Source organism: Lissotriton helveticus, chromosome 4_1, assembly GCF_964261635.1.
Source record: "Lissotriton helveticus chromosome 4_1, aLisHel1.1, whole genome shotgun sequence".
Lineage (NCBI taxonomy): Eukaryota > Metazoa > Chordata > Amphibia > Caudata > Salamandridae > Lissotriton > Lissotriton helveticus.
In genome coordinates this window covers 18,264,623-18,280,280 of record NC_136063.1, presented here as the reverse complement: position 1 = coordinate 18,280,280, position 15,658 = coordinate 18,264,623, and positions in this window count along the sequence as shown.

The following is a 15,658-nucleotide window of genomic DNA, read 5'->3' as shown; positions in this document are numbered from 1 at the left end:
CCACTCACACTTGAGGCATGGTATGGCACCCCTTGCCAAAGCACTCCCTCTCCCCTTTTTGGGGAAGGATCCAGTATGTAGGCCTTGGAGTCTCAGAGACCCCTCTGAGAGAGGCCACTGCGTAAAGGGAGCCTCTCGCAACAGAGATAGGGAAGTGATACCACTTCCCCCTGGGATCACAGCTTACTGGACTTTGGACGTTGCTTTGACTCGTCTACCGGTTTGGGTCCCCGTCGCCCTTCCCCTCCTGTTTCCATGCGATGTCCTTCACCCTCCCCTCCTCTTTCCCGCCTTCATTACCTGTCTTCTTCCCCAGCTCTTTCCCCCTCCCCTGAATCTTTCCCCTTAATTGCTTTTCCCCTGAGCTTATTGTTTATCTTGACCTTACAAATAACTATGTTGCCATGCTCTAATAACTGTGTAACCTTTGTAACAATATAACATGTAAAGCGCTATGATACCTCAGGATCTAGCCAGCGCTATATAAAACCTATAAAAATAACAATAACAAATAAAATAAGCCTTCTCTTTCCAAAAGGAAGTATTCAAAGAAGAACTGTCTAACACTAGCCAATTCCTGGTTGGATTGTGGGGTAGAGTGGGCAAAAACGTCTGCCTTTCCTACAGAGAAGAAGGCTGCCTTAACATGTACCACTGTATGCTAGATATCCGATCCAACACCAGGCAGTCCACAAGAATCAAATGACTTAACTTCAGCTCTGCCCTGCTCTAAATATTGATCCACAACATGAGTGGACTTAGAGCTATCAATTCCGCAATATAATCAAGACACAGTTTATCATGCACAGAAAATGTTGGGGTTGAGTGGGGGGACCTGGATCAACTTACGCAAGAAAGTATTCTCCATTATTTGAATCTGATCCAACTTAACATATCCCCAGACCATGCTTCCATACCACAGCTCTGTAATGCACTTGGCCTGATACATTTGTAAGAGATACCTTGCTACTCTAGACCTAAGCCTATATGCAAAACTAGAAACCGCCCCATGATTTCTACAGACTCTTATCTAATCAGAGGTTTCGAACACTCTTTAACATTAAATAAAATACCAAATAGGTGAAGGCCTTGACTTCACTCAGTGTAAAATTTGATACCTCGAAGCTCTTACTTCGTGTTGCAGACAAGACGGAAGTCCTCATCCTGGGACCATCACCCTCCGCCTGGGACGACTCCTGGTGGCCCCCCACCCTGGGCACCACTCCCAAGCCAACAGACCACGCACGCAACCTGGGCTTCATCATGGACTCCTCCCTCTTGATGAACAGACAAGTCAACGCCGTCTCCTCATCATGCGTCAACACCCTACGCATGCTCCGCAAGATCTTTTCTTTTGTTTTTTTTTGGCACAGTTTTATATAGCGCGAACTAGAACCGAACCGAATCAGTTATCAGAGCACTTTACATAGCACCAGTTACGTTACATGAGGACACACTTTCATTTTAGGCACGGGGAGATTAAGTGATTTGCCCAGAATCACAAGGGGTTTTTGGCGTCGTTACCGAGACTCGAACCAAGTCCCCAGGTCCGAGGTCGAGCGCCTTAGCCGTTAGGCCAACCCCTCTCCCCGATGGATCCTGACCGAATCCAGGAAGACGGTCACAACCACAGCCAAGCTACAGAAAAGACTCCAACGCATCCAGAACGCCTCCATCCGACTCATCCTGGACATCCCCCGACGCAGCCACATCTCCAGCCACCTGAGGGACCTGCACTGGCTCCCCGTCAGCAAGAGGATCACGTTCAGGCTCCTCACCCACGCACACAAGTCTCTCCACGACCTGGGCCCCAAGTACCTCAACGACCGCCTGACCTTCTACACGCCCACCCGCCAGCTACGTTCTACAAGCCTCGCCCTCGCCGCCGAACCACGCATCCGAAGAGCCACCGCCGGAGGAAGATCCTTCTCCTACCTGGCGGCCAAGACATGGAACTCCCCCCCCATCCACCTACGGCTGACCCAGGACCATCTCGCCTTCAGGAGACAATTCAAGACCTGGCTGTTTAAGCAATAGCGGACCCTTTCCCCCAAGCGCCTCCACCCGACTCATCCTGGACATCCCCCGACGCAGCCATATCTCCGGCCACCTGAGGGACCTGCACTGGCTCCCCGTCAGCAAGAGGATCACGTTCAGGCTCCTCACCCACGCACACAAGTCTCTCCACGACCTGGGCCCCAAGTACCTCAACGACCGCCTGACCTTCTACACGCCCACCCGCCAGCTACGTTCTACAAGCCTCGCCCTCGCCGCCGAACCACGCATCCGAAGAGCCACCGCCGGAGGAAGATCCTTCTCCTACCTGGCGGCCAAGACATGGAACTCCCCCCCCATCCACCTACGGCTGACCCAGGACCATCTCGCCTTCAGGAGACAATTCAAGACCTGGCTGTTTAAGCAATAGCGGACCCTTTCCCCCAAGCGCCTTGAGACCCTCCCGGGTGAGTAGTGCGCTATACACATGTTATGATTGATTGATTGATTGATTTGGATGAAGAAGGGTGACATACCCTGAAACCAGTCCTGGCCTGGCAGTTCAGTCTGGAATGTTCCCATGAGGCACAGGGTCAAGAATGATTTGCAAATGGCTGGGTCTAAACTGGGGTGGCATAGTGGGCAAAAGAACAATGGATTTAACCCAGATCTTTTGACTGGGGTTAATGTTTGCATTGTCAGCATTCCGTCCATCATTTGTTTGCTGTAACACTTTTCGCCCTAAGTGGGATGGGTTTGCTCGGACATGGGTCCCTTGCTCACTGTGCCACTGGATTCAAGCTAACCTGGCTGAAAAAGGGTGACATACCCTGAAACCAGTCCCAGGATGCTTGTTCCCTGTCCATGGAGGACCTGGCCTTCCAGTTCATCTGGACTGTTCCCATGAGGCACCGGGTCAAGACTGATTTGCATATGGCTTGGTCCAAACTGTGGTGGTATAGTGGAGAAATGAATAATGGATTTAACCCAAATCTTTTAACTGGGGAGAATGTTTGCATTGTTAGCATTCCGTCCATCATTTGTTTGCTGTAACTCTTGCTTTGGGGCCCACTATGATTATGTAGGACTTTGAATAGTTAGCCGACAAGTGCAGAAGCCCCCCCACCAATTAAAAAATTCGGCCAACAACAGGCCCAGCCCTTGTGCAGTCGAGGCTATAAGGACTGTGTCATCCACATATAATAGGACAGGGAAAGATCTTAGGACAATCGGCCGAAACTGATAATCGCACATATGTCAATCCAGCAACATATAAGGTGAACAGAAAAAAGGGCCGGTAACACCCCTGCCGAACCCCACAACTTATTCCGAATGATCGAGTGCACTTAGCAGCTTGAGAAAAGTGCACCAAGGCTGAGGTAATTGAGTGGAGATCAGCTAAAGAGCCAGAATACTGGTATTGACCCCCATCTCACTGAGCAAAGCTCAGAGTTTTGTTTGGTTCACCCTAGCAAAAGCAGACATCAAGTCCATCAAAGCCAGATAAAAGAATTCAGGACGAGACACTGTATACTTATTAATAATTCTTCAAACATTAGTCTGAATTGGCCTTCTGCCCTAAACCCTTAATGGACATCACTCAGAATCTTCTATCTTTTTATCTGCCCAGTTTCACAGCCTATTTAGGATCACCCTACCAAGACGTTAACTGTAGAACCCAGTAAGAAATTTGACAGTAATATTCTGGGTTCTCTTTTCCCCCTTCTTAAAAATGTGGACCATCACTGCAGTTGACTAAGAGGGTAAAGGCTCCTCCTGCACAGCCGCATTCAAGACCTGTATTAATAATGGAGCACAGACCTCCATATTTCCATTAAACTGGTCAGGTGGTATGTTATCCGGGCCCGTGGCCTTGTTGCTGGACTGGGCTAGATTGCATTTTATCTAATGTGAAGACCCCTTTTTCACTAGCAGACACAGATGTAGCATGAATATTAACTCTCCCATCAGCCCTCTGATTATAAATGCCCTCAAAATGCTCCACCCACTGTTACTCTAAAATATGATGGCATAGAAGCAGAACAGAGCCCTCAGCAACACAAGGCCTGTTAAAAAAGCACCAGAAGAGAGAGCTGTCCCCCGTTTCATTGGTTTGACAAAGCTCCTCCTAGGTTAATTCCTGTAAATTATATTTACACACCTTTTGTGCCTACTTGTACAACTGCCTACAATTTCTAACAGCTGCCCGTCCCTTGTGATTGCTTCAACTCCTTCTTCAAAAGTCGCAGGGATCGCAAGCAATCACTATGGAACCATTTCAGGTTTTGATCCAACCGATTGGAAGCAACATTCACAGTCAAAGGTTTGCCAAACCCCTGAGCTATGCATTTAAAAACTTCCAATAACCCCCTACCAGCCTCACCATCTAAACAAATGTTAAACTCCCATTGGAAAGTTGCAGAGAGAGAGGTTTGGGGGCACTAGCGATACACCTGCAACCATTTCAACCTTCTCCCCAGGTCAACGGACACAAGGCTCTTCAGAGCCCCCCTTGACTGATATTTTGGGCCCAAGGCAATATCCAGACTAAGGGACAAGGGATTGTGGTCCGCCTTCAGAGACCGCCTAGACAACAATGCACACAACATCAGCATCGTGAAGGAACTCTCTAACCCCAGCTCCAACACCAACGACATCCCGCCGTCACAAGACCTGTGCGACTCGCTGGCCACCTTCTTCCATCACAAGATCACAGACATCCATGACACCTTCGACGCCGTCACCACCCCAACAACAGCCCACACCTCCGCTCCCACGACCACCACCCGCACCAACAACCTGCGCGCCTGGACCAACATCAACAACACCATCAAGATCATAAACACCGTCCACTCTGGATCACGGGAAGACCCCTGCCCACACCACATCTACAACAAAGTCAGCAGCACCATAGCACCCCACCTCCAGAAAACCATCAACATCTCCTTCGAGGCGGCGACCTTCCCAGAGAGCTGTAAGCACGCAGAAATCAACGCCTTACTAAAGAAACCCAAGGCTGACCCCAAGGACCTCAAGAACTTCCGACCCATCTCCCTGCTCCCGTTCCCGGCGAAGGTCATCGAAAAGGCTGTCAACATACAACTGACCATATTCCTCGAAGAGAACAACGTCCTGGACCCATCCCAGTCAGGATTCCGCAGAAACCACAGCACCGAAACTGCCCTCATCGCTGCCACCGACGACATCACACGGAACATGCTTGACAACGGAGAAACCGCGGCCCTCATCCTCCTGGACCTGTCAGCCGCTTTCAACACAGTCTTCTACCGCACACTAAGAGCACGCCTCCACAATGCAGGAATCCAAGAGAAGGCCCTGGACTGGACCACCTCCTTCCTCTCCGGGAGAACCCATTGCGTCGGCCTGCCCGCTTCCGCTCCGAAGCCACCGAGATCATCTGCGGCATACCCCAAGGCTCATCTCTCAGCCCAATGTTGTTCAACGTCTACATGGCACCACTTGCCCAAGTCGCCCGACAGCACGACCTAAACATCATCTCCTACACCATCGACACCCAGCTGATCCTCTCACTCACCAAGGACCCCACACCGCCAAAACCAATCTCCACGAAGGAATGAAGGCCATCGCTGACTGGATGAGGAACAGCCGACTAAAGCAGAACTCAGACAAGACGGAGGTCCTCATCCTCGGCTCCACCCCCTCGGCCTGGGACGACTCCCGGTGGCCGACGGCACTAGGAGCACTCCCTACACCCACCAACCATGCACGAAACCTAGGAATAATCACGGACTCCACACTCTCCATGACAAAGCATGTCAACGTCATCTCCTCCTCCTGCTTCAACACCAACCGCATGCTTCGCAGGATCTTCAAGTGGATCCCCACCGAAACTAGAAGGACGGTCACCCAGGCCCTCGTCAGCAGCAGACTGGACTACGGCAACGCACTCTACGCAGGAGCCCGGGCCAAACTCCTGAAATGACTCCAACGCATCCAGAACGCCTTAGCACGCCTGATCCTCAACATCTCCTGCCGCAGCCACATCACACCCCACCTGAAAGACCTGAACTGGCTCCCCATGAACAAGAGAATTACCTTCAAGCTCCTCACCCACGCACACGAGGCACTCTACAACACCGGACCAGCGTACCTCAACAGACGACTCAGTCTCTACACCCCCGCCCACTAGCCCCGCTCCACCGACCACACCCTCGCCACCAGCCACCGCAACCGAAGAATGACCGCCGGTGGCGGATCATTCTCCCACCTCGCCGCCAAGACGTGGAACACCCTCCCCATCCGCCTACGGCAGACCTTCAGGAGACTCCTCAAGACCTGCCTCTTCGAACAGTAGCAGCACGCCCCAGCACCTTGTGACCCTCACAGGTATGTAGTGCGCTTTACAAATGCTATGATTGATTGATTGATTGGTCACTAAAAGGACTGGCAATGATATTAAATAGGAAATGTACAAATATAAAGGTGCAGAAACAAATATAAAATCAATAAGTGATTTCCTGGCCCCCCTTTGTAAGATGGGTGAATTACTGGGTTTGATGTATTTACCAGTTTCTTTGCTCTAAAAACCATATTATTGGAGTCTAAGAGCTCATTTAACTCCCTACCCTCTTGTGAGTGAACAAAGTGAAGTTCAGCCAACAATACCAGAGGGGGAACTGTCATTAAGGGGAGGATTATTTAAGCAACAATTAAAATTACCAGCCAACACAATTTGGGTTTGACCACCCCCTTAGCTGAAAAGGACTTCAAGTGATAGTTCAAATTTGAAAGTCCTCGGGGCTCTAAACTCCCGCACTTGCATTTGTAAAAATTAACCACCACCAATGAACAGGAACCCGGGATTGAGAACAGTAGTCTCTGCGTTGTATCACCATGCCAGTTAAGGTCTGCAATGTAACCACTCAGCTGAAATCTGACACGCATCACTAACCCCCGCTTTGCCCTTCCTGCCGCTGAGATAACAGCTGGTACAAAAAAGTCAGGTAACGCTCAAGGAAAAAGATGTTATTGATTTCTCAAGTTTCTTGGAGACTGATTATGTGGAAAGATTTAACATAACAATGCAATGTTTCAAGACAATATTGTAGGCCCTAAGATTCCTGAGAAGGAGTGACCAGGGACACACCACAGGCCACAACAGCCTGGGGAAAATCAAATGGGTCCAGTCTGTCGCAGGTCTCCAGACCGCTCACTCGAAGAAATGTATTGGCAGTAGGCACTTAGGTAGTCCGCCTAAAAACAGGGTAATCAATAACTGGATAAGCCCCCTGAAAGATGAGGGTCTGCTGGATTGGCTAGGATACCCAGTCTGTAGAAGAAACCCAATGGCAAGGAAACTATCCCTGATGAGCCTGATGTTGATATTCCCAGCTAACCAGTGATTATTAAAGTTAACCACCCAACAATCTCCCACCCAGGGTTTCCTATCCTTACCAATCAAACCTACCCTCCGAGCCATAATAATAGAATTTGCAAACTCCCTCTTAAAAGGGAGATGAGAGCTAAACAATGAATGACCTTATTCTTAAGCCCCTGAAATAATTCCCCAGTGGAGCAAGAGCAAGTTGGCACATTTCCCTGAAAAATTACATAATGGGTTGCTTCTGGTGGGAAATTTACCACAATTCCACTATTGCCTTGAGGGACTGAGTGCCAACTCCCCCCTCTTGTGCAGATGGCAGAGAGGGGCATCAACTTTACCAGAATCACGAGTAACCCATGGAAACACTTGTTTTAATAGAGTTTGGATAGGACCTGCGCTCCTGAGGTTGTGTGTTGATGCAGATTCCCTCCTTGAGCCCATTCAATCGACTGGACCCTGCAGCTCTTCTAATAAACCCTGCTCCTGACCACCCTCGCAACCCACCCTCTCCTTCGTCACCAGGGAAAGTAAATATAAAACCCTATCCTCAAGGCGGGAAATTCTCAACAGGATTGGGTCCAACTTGCTGTTTAGTAATGCTTTCAAATCCCTCATCAAAGCAATCCTGAGGGGGGAGCCCTCATCTCCCACTGAAATTGAAGAAGGTTGGACCCCTGGCAAAAAATCTGGAGTTACGCGTCTGTCCCCTCTCAGGGTTGTCCCTCCAAGGTTCCTCACAATCCCCCAATGGTCTCCTATTGCTGGTGAGCCCCTTCTCAGTTGTGTCAGAGAGCGACCCACGAAGGAGGGAGTGAGAAATGTGTCTGTCCATCGAAAGCCTCCTTTCTACACTGTGGTATATAAATAAATAATACCGGATCTATTTTTGAATGAATGAATGAATAACAGATAGCTCAATAAATAAGAGTCAAAATTCGAGGTAGTAGGAGTTTTGCAGGTTTATTACAGCATAAGGACAGGAACAGGACAACCTGCACGGAATAGGATGGCAAGCCTGGCAGCGCTGCCGTGGTCAGGGTCTAGAATGGCTCACCAACAGGATCGGGACTGGGAACACTTTTTAATAACAATACATGAGCATATATACATAACGCCAACACATAGCATTGCATTGCAATGGGCGTAGCAGTGGGTGGAGCAAGAGGCATGACGCGAAACAGTCGCGAAAGATAAGGGCTAAAGAGGGTGTAACTGGGTGTGCACATAGACATGTGATGCAAATGTAACAGAATATGTCATGAATGGGCGGAAACATTGGAGGGGGCTACCTAAGGAGCCGGGACCTCTAACCTGATGGTGCGCGCAAACTAGCAATGACGTATCACTAGGAGAAGCTGGGGGCTATGAACTCTGTGCTAGGAGCAGAGACTGAAGTCTGGAGGGTCGGAGCGACATGTACCTAAACCCTATCTGGTATCTAATGTTTAGGGAACATGTTGATATAAACTAGAAGTCATGAGGGGAAAAGCTAACAGACTCTAAGGCTAGAGCATGCATTTATTCTACATGTAGTGCGTGATGAAGAATATTAAATGACCATTAAATACAGTATTTCTCTTAACATGGGGCCGAATAGGCTAGACAATGACGGAAACTATTGATGCAGTTCAGTAGCTTGTGAATGCAGAGAAGGAGGACTAAACTGATAGCTGGAATCATAACATAGTCTTGGCAGACTCAGAGGCAGAGCCAAGCTGCACCGGGCACTGCGAGGCAGGAAGTAAGCGAAAGGTCGAGGATACAGGTGGGGGCTGGATCGCTCCTCAGCGAGGGTTCGGGAGACAGGAGCTGAATCTGATGTCCGGGCCCTGTTGAGGCCTAGAAACGGGGACTTTATAATGAAATAACGTGCACACTGAGAAACGTGGCAACATAACTTTACATAGGCCTGATATTCGTAGTATTCACGAGAACTGGAAACTGGCATACTAGAGGTGGACACAACTGTAATTGCGTCATTAATCGGACATGGGGAATGCATATGCATATTCAATCATGCACACATAACATATGATGGATGACACGTAGGGACACAGAACATGGCAAAATTTACTTTTCCACATTCCCTCCTTGTCACTACGTTTCCATCAGGAAACATCAATTTTCATGATACCATCTATCATTTCATACAGTATCATTTGCTCGTCTCGAATTATCCTGGAACGGGATTTAGAACGGGGCTTGGGACTAGGAATACAAGAGGTAGCACAAATGCCGCAAATTGCAGGGCCACATTGTATACAGAGGCAGCAGCTGAATATGATCGCTGCTGCAATACCTAGGAAGGACAATATTTTCCATCCCCATGCGGAAATTATATTCCAGAACCAACCGGACCATGTCCAGGTGCCTGGGTCTTGGTGTATCAGATGGGCAATTTTATGGAGTCTGGTTATAGCTGAATAAACAGACGGCGCGTTATTTGGAATGAAAATGCAGCAACTAGATCCGATGACTCTACAGGCCCCGCCCCTATCGGCCAGTATGACGTCAAGGACGAGACGATTCTGTAAAACGACAAATCTCATAGCAGATTGCTCTTCGGTTAAGTTACCTAGAGCAGAGGCAGTCTCATTTACTACAGCTTCAAGGGTTCTGGTTAACCTACGGATCAGTTTACTATTCTGGATAGGTCCTATAAAGAAAAAGAAACCTCTGTTGAAATCTGTATACTGTTTTAGAGCAGTTTCAGTATAATCGACAATTGGGGACTCCCTTCTATGTCTAATGTGTACTAGGTAGGAATTCCTATGGTAGTCAGGTGGGGCTAGAAAAACAGGTGGCAGTAGGAAGGCAATGTAACAGGTTCCCTCCCAATCGAGGGGCAGACGAACATATGCAGTTTGACCACAAACAAAATAAGAATGACGTGAAGCTTTAAAAATAGATTTACCACTGTCACTATACTTGACAATAGTAGTACAATCACTATGTCCTACGTGTACAGAACCATAATTTCGGACACATAATTCGCCTTTGACTGGTAATACTGAAATAGCAGGTGAGTCTGGAGTAGTATCAGACTGAACATTCAGGACCATGAAATTCGACGAATAGTTACCTAAATTGTACACTTCATTTTCTAGATCTAAACCTGTTCTGTGGGGGGGACCATGCTTGTCTGGGAAACATGTGCTGTTAAGAAAAGACATATCTGTTGAGGATGACGTTAACGTGGACCATGCTCCACACGAACCATTATGGGAAAAAGGATAAGGAAAGAGTGGCAGAACTCCCTTTGACGTCTGGAAAGGGGGGAGTCGACCACACACCCAACAATTAGTGGCATTGCTGGTCTGGTGTGAATAATGCAACATGCGGATAAAAGTATTGTTACGCATAGCGAGGCGGTATGAATATTCATGAGGAGGCAGATCACTAAACGTGTGCTCTACTGTAACATTAGAATGCTTATTTACATGAGGAACTGGAAAACACAGATAAAATGCGTAACTAGTGCAGGAAGTCAAAAGGCTGAGAAATAATATGAAACTTAGAAAAACGATACATCGGATTGAGTTTTGACTAACTCTCTCACTATGGGGGTCTATTTTATACATGTCAGAAACAGTCTAACCGTTTCACCTAGGGGAGGACTTATACAATCAAACTGGCTGACTTATTTTACTAGACCGTAGCTTTTGCTTATACTCCTGCTGCGGAGTTTTCTCTAACAGGGGAGGGGTTGTGTCAATGTCATTTGCGGGACAGTCCTTAGGAACAATGTTTTGACAAGTTTTTAAATCCTGGGAAATGTTCTTAGAGACCGGCTTTAATCCGTAGAATTTCTTGACGTGCGAAAGGTGTACCCAGCCGCGGCGTCCTTCCAATTTCACGGCTGTACGGGTGGTGAGGAGGACCTGACGGGGCTCCTTCCAACGTGGCTCCAGCGGACTTGATCTGTCGAAGTTACGTACGAGGACCATTGAACCTGGAACGATTTCATGCGGGGCCACCTCGGTATTGTCTGGAAATGCGGCGGCAACCTGTGAACGACATGAGTTGAGGGCAGACATCAAGGAAGCTAGGTAATCTGTCAGCATATTACATGAAACATCAGTAATACTTCGGGGTCTAGGAGTACCCCACATGTTAGGGGGGCGGCCGAAAACGACCTCATACGGGGACAGACCTGATCTGGAATGTGCGACCATGCGCATATAAAATAGAGCAACTGGCAGAGCTACTAGCCAGTCCACACCTTTCTCTTTACATATTTTGGCAATTCGGATTTTCAGAGTCTGATTATGTCTCTCGACCAGACCAGCTGCTTCAGGATGGCGTACACAATGAAACTTCCACTGGTACCCTAACAACAGGGAAACGTGCTTCATGAGTTCAGATGAGAATGGCTGACCGTTATCAGAATATACGACTCTAGGGAGTCCATATCGAGGGAAAAACTCACGAACCAACTGCTTGGCAGTGGTCGCGGCTGTGTAATCTGGGACTGGATATGCTTCTGTCCATCTGGACAAAGCGCATACAACTACAAGAACATACTTGAAACCTCGACATCGCTCCATCTGAATATAATCCATCTGGAGGACCTCAAAAGGGTGGTCAGGAGGCTGGAAACCACCTTGTTCCACCGGGACACTTTTACCTGGATTAAACTGACAACATATCATACAGGTACGGACTTTCTGCTTAGCTGCAGCTCGTAAATGCTTGTTGAACCAAATGTTCTGGATACTGTCTAACATGGCTTTTTCCCCTAAATGTGCTGGACTATGTGCGGTATTAATAATGACTTGAACCATAGAGTCGGGGAGAAACCATGTGGCTTTACCCTTCGTTACCCATCCCTGATCTGTCTGGACCCCTCCTTGTTCGGACCATTTCTTGATTTCTTCAGGAGTAGCATGTAACTGGATATCTATGACATCTTGAGTAGGGTCCTTAACTGTCATACATGTAATCGGATCTGGAGTGTGTGTCATGTTAACTGGAATGTCTAGAGTCTGTGCTGTAAGCTTGGCTGTGCGATCTGCTAGATCATTACCTTGGGAAATAATGTCAGTGACTTTCGTATGTGCTTTGCATTTCATGATAGCAATGGATGTCGGTAAATGTATTGCATCTAACAGAGCTTGGATAAGGAAACCATGCTGAATTTTGGTTCCATGAGAAGTCATGAAACCTCTCTCCTGCCAGAGCACTCCAAAGTCGTGAACGACTCCAAATGCGTAGCGTGAATCTGTGTAAATATTAACTTTCTTTTCCTTGGCGTGTATACAAGCTTGTGTCAGAGCAACTAGCTCTGCTGCTTGAGCGGACAGAGTGTCAATGCGGTGTGTCTCAATAACTTCAGTGTCAGTAGTCACTGCATACGCGGCAACTAAATCTCCTGTACTAGTTCTCATACATGACCCATCCACATAAAGTGTCAGGTCGGGATCTAGTAACGGAATGTCTGTCAGGTCTTGTCTTGGCTTTGTCGTAATGTTGACTACTTCCACACAATTGTGTGCGGCAGAATTTGAACTAGCTGATGGCAACAGTGTAGCAGGGTTCAGGACGTTGCAGCGTCTGATTTCTATGTGTGGCTGAAACAGTGTCAATTCATAACCCGTTAAACGTGCAATTGTCAAGTGCTGTGTTTGTGTTCTATTTAAAAGAACTTCCACGGAGTGTGGAACTTGTACTGTCAGGGAGTGTCCTAAAACTATGGAATCACTTTGTCTGATAGCTAGTGCTGTGGCTGCAACTGACTTGAGGCACGCGGGCAAAGCCTGGGCGACTGGATCTAGTGTGCTAGAAAAATAAGCACAGGGCTTGTATTGTCCTGCTTGATCTTGTGTGAGAACAGATAATGCTGTACCTTCGCGTTCAGTGACGAAAAGTGTAAAAGGCTTACTGTAGTTCGGTGTAGCTAGAACTGGAGCTTGACATAAAGCTTTCTTTAACTCGTTGAAACTAAGTGTATGTTCAGATGTCCAAGGGAGGACAGTCGGTGCGGCTGCCTCCTGTGTCGTTAACTGTATCAGTGGTTTGGCTAGAAACGCATACTGAGGAATCCATTGTCTACAATAAGAAGTAAGGCCAATAAAGGCACGTACCTCCTTCTGGGTCCTGGGCTGAGGAAGACTCGCTATCAACTGGATGCGATCGGGTGTCAACTGCCTACCCCTCTTGGACAGCAAGTGTCCTAAGTAAACCACTTGCTGGACACAGAATTGAAGCTTCGAAGGGGACACCTTGTGCCCCATCTCGGCTAGGAAATACAGAACCGTCAGTGACGCTCGCTCGCAGTCACGTTCAGAACGGGCTGTGATCAATAGATCATCGACATACTGGAGCAGGGCAGTGTCAGTTGGCATGTGAATATTGTCTAGTTGTCTCTTAAGTGCTTGACTGTAAATACTAGGGCTTTCTGTGAAACCTTGAGGAGCTCGTGTAAACATATAGCTCCTTCCATTTAAACAAAATCCGAAAAGAAACTGGCTGTCTGGATGGATGGGAACACTAAAAAATGCATTCTTAAGATCGATTACTGTAAAGAACATGGCTTCGGAATCAATGGCTGTCAATAGGGAAGAGATATCTGGGACAACTGGGTACTGAGGAATAATACATTTGTTAAGTTCTCGTAAATCAATCACTAATCGATATACTGGGGGTGCATTTGGATCAGTACGTTTCATGACTGGAATGATCGGAGAGTTACATACATTGGAGTCAGTTTCTACAACTACTCCTTGAGCCATGAGCTCGTCTATAATTTTGGATAAGGCTGCTACAGCCTCAGGTGGCAATCTATACTGCCTGATTCGTGGTAACACTACACCTGGTTTGAGAGTCACACGATGGGGTGTGATTTGCATGTAACCTACATCAGTTGGACCTTGCGCCCATAAATGCTGCGGGACATTAGACAATCTCGGATCAAAATCTCGTAATACATAGTGACCCTTAAAGTCACGTAGGAACAATCGTATTCCCTCTGGGGAACAGCATATAACTGCACCTAACTCTTTCAGTGTCTTAATGCCTAATAGGTTTTCTGGACATGACTTAGTCAGTAACAGATCAGTAGTGCGGGACAATGGACCTACTTCTAGAGTGACTGGCTTTGAAATCTCATTTACGATAGGCTTTCCTGAAAATCCAAGGGAAACATTTCTAGAGCCTGAGAGCGGAGCCCCTGGAACTTCGGCGTGACTAATTGTGGTCCTACTTGCCCCTGTATCAATCAAAAACTTTCTGTCTTTCCCTAATACTTGACTGTGAACATAGGGACCCTCTTGATCTACAGGTATCTCGATGAGAGGCAAGCCTACCTCCCTCTCTAGGCTGTTTCATGAATACTGCTGATACTCTGGATACTCAGACTGTGCATACTGGTACATCTGCGATGTAACATGCTGTGTTGCAGCGATAGGCTGCGGTGCTGTAACTGTCTGTGGTGCATTCTGTGACTGAGAAGTCTGTGAAACTTGTTCTTGTCTAGGCGGACGTGGTCTTTCTTTAGTCTTACCAGTAGCTATGTTATGTTTCAGAACTGTACACTCGTTTATGAAATGACCTGGCTGTTTACAATAATTGCAGTTCCCTTTAACGGGTGCTGCAGGATGACTGGCTTGATTCGGACCCCTCTTCTGACTGTCGTGAGGAACAGATTGTGCAACTAGCACTTTCATTTTCGTGTCTTTCATACGTTTTCTTTCGTGTTCTTGTTCTTCTCTGATTCTATTCTGGTGATACTGGAGCATCTGGAGCATCTGGGACGGAGTATTAGCTTGCCAGGTACTTTCGACTTTCAGAACTCGGTTTTTAATTGGTGGACTTGAATTCTCGACTAATTTAGTAACGAAAAGGTGAGGGTACGACTCACTACTTGTCTTGAGACCACTGTTGATACTAAAGCACTTTTCAAACCTAGAATAAAAATCACTAATATCTTCATCTTGTTTCTGTTTACAGGCTGAGATTGCATCCCAGTCTTCCTTTTTCGTTGTTAATAGTCTGGGTAAAACTTGAATCAATAATTCTGGTAATTCTTTACATTTCTCTCCTAGACCAGTACCTGGTACACGTATCTTATCTTCTGCATCTAGGACTGCCCAATCTATCTTTTTCTCTCCCACCTCCCATTCCTTCTCTTTGAGCTTTTCATACACCCCTGCGGGCAACAGAACCTTTAACATTTTAATTATATCCGGGTATGTGTATTCTCCCATACGGAGCATGTCTTTTAATTCTCTATGGTACCCTGCTGGATCTTTGTCATGACAGGGAATTAATTTCTTCATCTCTAGAAGTTCCATCTTTGTG